The 9,562-nt window shown below is 43.0% G+C and overlaps 1 non-coding gene across 1 annotated transcript; it reads right to left on the bottom strand.

Moving 5' to 3' along the window:
• Positions 1-460: 460 nt before the first annotated feature.
• On the bottom strand, positions 461-563 carry LOC131493748 (U6 spliceosomal RNA). The gene has a single exon (XR_009252839.1). It is a non-coding gene; the product is annotated as a U6 spliceosomal RNA (small nuclear RNA).
• Between the last annotated feature and the right edge of the window lie 8,999 nt (positions 564-9,562).

Below are 9,562 nucleotides of genomic sequence, written 5' to 3' on the forward strand. Positions count from 1 at the left end.
GCCTCAGTTGGTAGAGCACATCACTCTTGCTCTCAAGATTATAAATTCAAGCCCCACATTGGGTGTAGAAATTACTCAAAAATAAAAATCTTCAGGGAGCGCCTGGGTGACTCAGTCAGTTAAGTGGCCGGCTCTTGGTTTTGGCTCAGGTCCTGATCTCACGGTTCGTGAGTTCGAGCCCTGCATCAGGCTCCACACGGGGAGTAACGCTCTGTCTCCCTCTCCCTCCCTTCCCTTCTCCCACTCAAAATAAATAAATAAACTTAAAAAAAAAAAGGTAAGAATATTAAATTTTTTTTCCAAATAAAAGAAATAAAAATCTTTAAAAAACAAAACAAAACAATTTACTTTCTGCTTCATTCACGGTGTATTCTCTACATGGACAGAGGGTGGGCCAGGAAATCGGGAGAGACATCTTCTTCCATTCAGGGAGAATACAAATTAGCAATGGGAACATCGAACAAATATGGAACGCTTCATGAATTTGTAAGTCACCCTTGTGCAGAAGTGACGCAAATCTTCTCTGATTCCAACTTTAGTTTATGGGCTGTTCACACGAGCACTTAAAAGTGCTTATTACTTTGATGAAGCTTATGAAGACCCATCGTATCCCAAGTAAGTTAGCTTTCTCAGCCCAGGGGACTGAGGTTTGGTTAGGAAAGCCATCTGCACAGATTAAAATGACAAAGAAAAACCAAAGCAAACCAACCAAAAACGAACCAACGGACCCAGCCACGGGCCCGTGAATACAGAGAGCAAGCTGACAGTTTGCCGTGGGGACGGGGGTGGGAAGTTGGGCAAATGGGTGAAGGGGAGCAGGAGACACAGGCTTCCAGGAGTAGGATGAATAAGTCACGAGAACAAAAGACGCGGCACAGGGAATCGGGTCAACAGTATTGCGATAGCGTCGCGAGGAGACAGATGGGGGCTACGCTTGTGAGCACGGGTTGTCTAGGGTTGTCGAGACCCTTGTCTAAGGGTTGTCCACCCATTGTGTTGTGCAGCTGACACGAATGGATCGCTGTGCCACCTATGCTTGAATAAAACACTTCTTTTGAAATGGCAAAGGTGCAAATTGCTGAAAAAAAAAAACAACACCGGTGCTTTTCTTTTATTTATGCTTCACACAGATTTTTAATGACTGCTAGGTAGTATTGTCATTCTTCTTTTCATTTGGCTTGGCTCTGTGGGAGACGGGATGATGCTGATGGAGATTTTGAGGAGACCGAAGTCCCCTCGCACCCCGACGCTGGCTGGGGGAGTGTTTCGTAACCGTCAAGGTGTGAACACCAGCGATCTGTTTTCTCTACACGCCCAAAGCATTCCTGACATCCCATCGGAACTCTAAAATGTAATGAGAACCACATCAATGTTTTGTGATCTCTAAATATCAGATTAAGATAGGCGTGAAGGACTCTGCAGTCAAGTCAATGGAATCGCAGAGAAACTGACACTTCTCAGGGCAACGTATACAGCAGGTGTCAGCATGGAATCCAGCTTTGGGTAGGACTAGCAATTAATTCAAATTAATGACTCCAACCTGAGCGTTTTCTTCCTTCAAGTCACCTTGCTAAGCCCTGACAAGTTAAAAGGTAAAAGCCCGGGGCGCCTGGGTGGCTTGGTTGGTTGGGCGTCCGACTTTGGCTCAGGTCATGATCTCGCGGTCCGTGAGTTCGAGCCCCGCGTCGGGCTCTGTGCTGACAGCTCAGAGCCTGGAGCCTGCTTCCGATTCTGTGTCTCCCTCTCTCTCTGCTCCTCCCCCGTTCATGCTCTGTCTCTCTCTGTCTCAAAAATAAATGAACGTTGAAAAAAAAATTTTTAAAAAAAGGTAAAAGCCCGAACTTGGAAACAACCCAGAAGTCCTTCGGTGGGTAAATGGTTAAATAAACTGGTGGGCCCTATCATGGGTGCTACTTGGCAACAAAGGGGAACAAATTTCATACACATTAACAGTTAACAGTATGGATGGATCTCAAGTGAGTGAAATAAGCCAGGACTAAAAGGTCACGTACTGCAGATTCCATTCACACAAAGTCACAGAGATGAAGGAACTGATTCCTGGTCAGTGGTTAGGTTCAAGGAAGGTTGGGGAGCACTAAGAGTGGTATTTGTGTATACAGGGAAAGTATGAAGGAAATTTCTGTGACGATGGACAGTTCTAGATCCTGATTGTAGTGGTGGTTACACAATCTACCCAGATGATAACATTTCATCGCGTGCAACGCACACACGCACGCACACGCACACAGGAGTGCATGGAAACCTTGTGAGATCTGAATAAGCTCTGTGGACTGTACCAAGGTCAATTTCATGGTCTTGAGAGTGCAGTAGAGTTAGGTGAGATACCACCTTTGGGGGAAGCTGAGTGAAGAGTACGTGGGAACTTTCCGTACCGGTTTTGCAATTTCACATCAGTCTATATTATTGCAAAATAAAGATTTTAAAAGATTAAAAGGTTAGAAAGGCGCAGAAGCTATTCTCAAGCCACTTAAAGTGCACTAGGGAGATAGACTAAAGAGATAACTCAGAAGCATAATAAAAAGTGATTTGGGGCACCTGGGTGGCTCCGTCGGTTAAGCGTCCGACTTTGGCTCAGTTCATGATCTCGCAGGTTGTGAGTTCGAGCCCCGCATTGGGCTCTCTGCTGTCAGTGCAGAGCCACTTCAGATCCTCTGCCCCCCCCCAAATAAATAAAAATTAAAAGATATTTTAAAAAGTGATTTGGAAGAAGTATTAATTTGGGGGCCTGAGGTTCAGGGAAGTCTTGTCAAAAATGGTGGTGTTTGGGCCAGACCCTGAAAGGAGTGGGTGAGTTTCACAGGAGGAGAATGGGGAAGTGGTCAGAGCTGAATAAGCCCCGGGGGGTCAGATAACTTCCTTGCTCTTGGATTAATGAGTCTCAGAAAGCCATTATTTTAGTCTGGTTTCACCTCTCTGAAACTAATTGTACTTCCTGAAAGAAATTCACCAAAGGCTTTACATTTGACATGGATTCGTATTAGAAATTAATGTTATTATTTACCTTGTTCTACACAAAACATTAATGCGATATTTAGGCTTGAGAAACTATGGCACCCTAGTGAGCCTGTTAGGGGTTATGAGTTTCTTGCTTTGTGTAAATGTAAGGGTAAGACAAAGAAAAGGAGAAACATTGCCGAATTTTCGATAACTTTACATTACAAGGTCTATACTCTAGTGGATTGCTAGATTCTGCGCTTACTTGGAAGTGATCCTGGTATTTCAGACAAAGGAATGACAAACGTGTTATGATTGACCTGATTGGCAATCTCCCACTGATCTGAATTTTTCATCCAGCTTTATGGAGATATAACTGACATATAACATTGTATAAGTTTAAGATATACAACGTGATGATTTGATACACTTGTATATAGTGAAATGCTTACCTCAAATAAGGTTGGTTAACACATCCTTAATCTCACATAATGACTATTTTGTTGTTATGGTGAGAACATTAAAGCTCTCACAACAACTTTTAAGTACACAATACGGTATCGTGACCTATGGTCACCATGCTGTCACAATCCCCAGAACCTACCCATCTCAGTTACAAGTGCGTACCCTTTGACGACATCTCCTGCCCCCCACCTCAACCCCCTCCCCAGAAACCACCACTCTACTCTGTTTCTATGAGCTTGATGTTCGTAGGTCCCACAAATAATTGGGATCATGAAATATTTGTCTTTCTCTGTGTGACTTACTTCACTTAGCATGATGCTCTCAAGGTCCATCCGTGTTGTTGCAAATGGCAGGATTTCCTTCTTTCTTTATGGCTGAATATTACTCCGGTATGTGTGTGTGTGTGTGTGTGTGTGTGTGCACGCACGCACGCACCACATTTTGTTAATCCCTTCATCTGTGAATGGACACTTCGGTTGTTTCTGTGTCTAAGCTCCTGTGACTAATGAGGCCACAAACACGCAAGTGAATATCTTTTTTAGAGAGTAATTTCCATTCCCTTGAATATAGACTCCAAAGTAGGATTGCTGGATCATATGGTAGTTCTATCTTTTCATCTCAATTTGGTGGCTAGGGTTCGCAAAAAACACAGCAATCCACCCCCCGCCAAAACAAACAAACAAACAAACAAACAAACAAAAGAAACCCAAAACATTGTCTCCTCTTCTGCCTTAATTTTTCAAGTAATTTTGGTCTAGGGCAATACAAACATGGTTTTCTCCATGGGGTCCCATTGTCATATATATACCGCTTCGGGGGCGCCTGGGTGGCTCAGTCAGTTAAGCATCTGACTTCGGCTCAGGTCGTGATCTCAAGGTTCGTGAGTTTGAGCCCCACATGGGGCTCTGTGCTGATGGCTCAGAGCCTGGAGCCTGCTTCGGGTTCTGTCTCTGTCTCTCTCCGCCCCTTCCTCCCCCCTCAAAAGAATAAATAATAAACATTAAAATTTCTTATATGCCATTTGAACATATTTATACAGATATGTGCTGTCAGACTCCCTGGATTAAAATCATGACGCTTTCACTTATGTAATCTGAGGAAAATTTGGCTTTCATGGCTCTGTGCCTCAATTTTCTCATCTATAAAACAATTATGACCATGGTACTATCCCACAAGCTTGTAAGTTTTAAATGAGATAGTTGATGTAAAACTCTTAGCAAAAAATAAACTGTTACTCAGAACTACAATAGTCAATATATTTGCTACCATATGCAGTGCTAAGGTATAAAAAGTATTTATATAAAAACATTAAAAGCGTGAGGCATACTTCTGTACTTTTTAGCTTGTCGATTTAAAGCCGAAAAGCTTAGGGTTTTTAAAAAATATGTTTTAGGCAACCTGCGGAATGGGAAAAGATATTTGCAAATGACATATTAAACAAAGGGCTAGTATCCAAAATCTATAAAGAACTCACCAAACTCCACACCCGAAAAACAAATAATCCAGTGAAGAAATGGTCGGCAAACATGAACAGACACTTCTCTAAAGAAGACATCCGGATGGCCAACAGGCACATGAAAAGATGCTCAACGTCGCTCCTCATTAGGAAAATACAAATCAAAAACACACTGAGATACCACCTCATGCTGGTTGGAGTGGCCAAAATGAACAAATCAGGAGACTATAGATGCTGGAGAGGACATGGAGAAACGAGAACCCTCTTATACTGTTGGTGGGAATGCAAACTGGTGCAGCCGCTCTGGAAAACAGTGTGGAGGTTCCTCAAAAAATTAAAAATAGACCTACCCTATGACCCAGCAATAGCACTGCTAGGAATTTACCCAAGGGATACAGGAGTACTGATGCATACGGGCACTTGTACCCCAATGTTTATAAGAGCTCTTTCAACAACAGCCAAATGATGGAAAGAGCCTAAATGTCCACCAACTGATGAACAGATAAAGAAGTTGTGGTTTATATACACAATGGAATACTACTTGGCAATGAGAAAGAATGAAATATGGCCTTTTGTAGCAATGTGGATGGAACTGGAGAGTGTTATGCTAAGTGAAATAAGTCATACAGAGAAAGACAGATACCATATGGTTTCACTCTTATGTGGATCCTGAGAAACTTAACAGAAGACCAGGGGGGAGGGGAAGAGGGGGGAAAAAGTTACAGAGAGGGAAGGAGGCAAACCATAAGAGACTCTTAAATACTGAGAACAAACTGAGGGTGGATGGGGGGTGGGGGAGAAGGGAAAGTAGGTGATGGGCATTGAGGAGGGCACCTGTTGGGATGAGCACTGGGTGTTGTACGGAAAGCAATGTGACAATAAATTTCACATTTAAAAAATAATAAAAACAAGTAAAAAAAACCTTTTTATTGAAATGTAACACACATAACAGAAAATGTGCACACATTGCAAATATAGAGCTAGATAATTTTGATTGTGGTGAGAACACTTAAGATATACCCTCTTAGCAGATTTTCAGTTGTAATGATTATATCATTACAACATAAAAAATTAAAAAGAGTAAGTCACTCATCAAGTTTCTACCCTGATGTTGTATTGTCTCTGTTTTATGTTTAATAAATAAATATATATATATTTATATATATATTTATTTATTAATATGTGTATATATTTAACATCATAGAATTGTACCATTTTTACTTTGCTTCTCTTCACATAGCATTATACGGTAGATATTTTCCCCACTACTGCATGGCTTTCGTGGTGATCACTGTCCCCCATCGAGACATATACATCAGATTGATGAATGTTAGTTTGGGGGCAGAATGGCTCCAGATTATCCAGGAATCACCGCTTTGGAGAACACCGTACCCAAGCACAGCCTGCATCAGGAGACTTGGTCAGATGTATGGATTTGCCTGGAATCTTTTATTGGTCCCTTCTAACCCATTCTTGATCCAGAAGCTCAAGTGATCTTTTCAAAATACAGGGACTGAGTGTCCTTCAGGTAGAACCTTTAGGTGGCTTGCCATGGCTCTCAGGATGAAAGTCTTTAACATTTAGACGCTACCTTGCCTAGCCTCTGCTTCCATTCCCAGTTCAATCTCTGACTGTGCTTCCATTTGTCAGTTGTTCATGAACTATTAAAACACTAAAAAAAAAAAAAACAAAAAAAAAACAACCCACAAAAAAACCAAGCCCCAATCCTGTAAAGGGGGCACTGCTTGCTGAACAATGCAGCCTCCCTCTGATTATAAAAGGGAACTGATTGATAGAGGAGTACAACTCGTTTATGTTGCAGCGAGGATGGTTTTATCCATGTATTCTACTATGGGTCCAAGGACTCACTTACCCTGTAGCCATGGGTGGGATTACAGGAAGAGGTTGCCCCAGAGAACTTCCTGGATCTCTGATGCAATAGAGGCGTAGGAATGTCTAGCACAAGCCCAGCAAAGGCAAGACACTTTGACGGAGAAATTGCAAGTCTGTCTCCCAAATCCCTACCCTTCCCATCGCCCTGAAAACCCACGTGACTAAAAAGATAAGAGAAACGTCCAGACTTTAGAGGACTCTCAGCTGGGCTTTGAAGGTTCGGACCTTGCCATACGCTAAAAGCTGTAACTGAATTTGACTGAAATATCAAGTAGGGTAACAACTTTCTTACTTTTTGCCCAGTCTGTCTCATTGTGCACAAAGACGGGCAGATGGCCCCATGCATAGGTGCCTCTCAACATAAATAAAAGACTAAAGCAATCAGCTTGGAAAAGAAAATCCACTATCCTCTCTCCAAACTTTCATAGCCTGTCTGCTTTGAGACACTGTGTTTGGAACAGTTGTCGAACATAGTAGCTTTTCTGCCGCTCAGGTCATTCCTACTGCTATGCCAAGACGCTTTTTTACTACGAGGAGTGTATTTAATAGCTAATTTTGTTCCTCAACAATTTATATTCTAACAAATTATGTCTGGGCACGAGCTCTGTGCAGGCTGAGAATATATTAAGACATAATAGCTGTGGTCCGGGATCTTCTCTACTGGAGGAAGAGGGATAGGAGGAAAATGAGAAATGATGGCGTTGGGGGATTTCTTGGAAAATCAGAGTGCAAAATTGTTGAGAGTTTAATCTAGAAGTAATACATGTCTAACGATTCCAAGCGTGAATGAAGGGAGTTCTCTTTCTGGTGGTGTTACATCAATAAAGACATATTTACGACCTTCAGATAGAAACTCAAAACAGATTGCAACATACACTGAAGCCGAAGCTTCTTCCTTGTTGACTACACATGGCCAAGGCCGGAGGGTGACTGTCTTAAAGGACTACCAGGCATTTGCCTGGCATTCTCTAGAGTAATGATCACTTCTCTGTCATTTGGGGAAGGACACAGCAGGAACATTCCATTCTTCAACTCCTACAGGACACATGGCCTCGTGGACATTGTGGCCTGATTTAAAAAGAGCAGCAAACGCTGTTTGACCCCTTCTGCTAGGAAACCTAATGATTAATGTTACACAAAAGTTGTTATTATCGGTGGTCACTAGTATGGTTTGAACGTCAACAGACATGTTATTACCGTGTTTATCAATCTGCTCAGTTTCTAAGATGGTTGTGTGTTTCCGACGGAAGACTGCCGGGCGGTGGGGTTTGTCCACCACTCGGCAGGGAGCACCTGGGGGGTGTCCAGTTGGTTGAGTGTCCAATTCTTGACTTGGGCTCAGGTCATGATTCCAGGTTGTGGGATTGAGCCCCAAAGTGGGCTCCAAGCTGAACATCGAGCCTGCTTGGGATTCTCTCTCTCTCTGCCCCTTCCCAGCTTGCATCCTTGCTCTCTCTCTTACACAAATAAATAAATGAATAAATAAATAAAACCATTTAGATCACTCAGCAAAGTTAAAAATATTTTCATCCAACATTAAAATTCTACGTGGTCTTTGAATGAGCCACTATGGTTCAAAGACATTTCCTGTAGGTATAAAGGGGTATTTGTATCAACACTCGAAATGGTTTCTGTACAATATTTTTTGGAGTAATGTGGGTAATTGCGAAAGATCCTACTCCGTCTTCATGTCTGTTGGTAATGGCTTTTCAAGTTGTCTGTAATAACGTGCCAACATATATTAAGCGATCAAAGCAAAATGGGGACGCACGTGGTACATTTAGGTGAGAAAAACAAATGAGTATCTACGGATCTACTTGGATAGGCATGTATGATCCACAGAAGGTACTCAAAACCACCGCTGAGAGACGGTTGTCTTTGAAGGCGAGACCGTGTGACCAGGAGCTGGGGCGAGGGGAGAGACTTACTTTGTATTGCATTCCCTATTTTCACCTTTTGAGTTTTGTGCCTGCATGTGGTAGAATGGATTCTGTCCCAATTCTGCACCCCCGCGTAATCGCATTATGTGTGCACTTTCTCTGTCATGTGATTTGCAGCCTCTCCTTGTAGGTGAAGCAGACCACCCCACCGGCTGGGGTCGGCCTTGGCTGTGTGATCTGCAGCTGCCAAAGGCATGTTAGCAGACGGGCAGCAGGCGGAGGTTGAACCGTGCCGGTGTGATGGTGACAGTCCCCTTGTGCTCTTGGGACCTATCAGGTGAAGAACACGATCCCATGTTCTTAGCTGCTAGTTCCAGAATGAACTGGCCTGTGGAGGAGACCAGAACCCAACCCACAGAGTTGAGCCAAGCCCAAGTGATCCCAGCTCAAAGCCCAGCCAGGCCGCACGACTGTGAGCACGGAAAATAAATGTTCACTGTTGGGGCGCCTGGGTGGCTCAGTCGGTTAAGCGTCCGACTTCGGCTCAGGTCATGATCTCACGGTGCATGGTTCAAGCCCCGCGTCGGGCTCTGTGCTGACAGCTCAGAGCCTGGAGCCTGCTTTGGATTCTGTGTCTCCCTCTCTGCCCCTCCCCGGCTCATGCTCTGTCCCTCTCGGTCTCAAAAAAAAAAAAAAAAAAAAAAAAAAATGTGCACAGCTATTCACGACTATTTGTTATACAGCATTATAGCAACAACCAAATAAGAGAAATCCCATATAGGAACTCACTTAATTAACCTCTGCTTAACTAGATTACTATGTCAACTGATGCCTTCTTTTCTCCCGTAGATACTTGAACTGACATCCAATGACTCCTAAATGCTCATAACTAGTAGGCTGATTTGTTATAACA

This window comes from Neofelis nebulosa, chromosome 13 (assembly GCF_028018385.1).
Source record: "Neofelis nebulosa isolate mNeoNeb1 chromosome 13, mNeoNeb1.pri, whole genome shotgun sequence".
Taxonomy (NCBI): domain Eukaryota; kingdom Metazoa; phylum Chordata; class Mammalia; order Carnivora; family Felidae; genus Neofelis; species Neofelis nebulosa.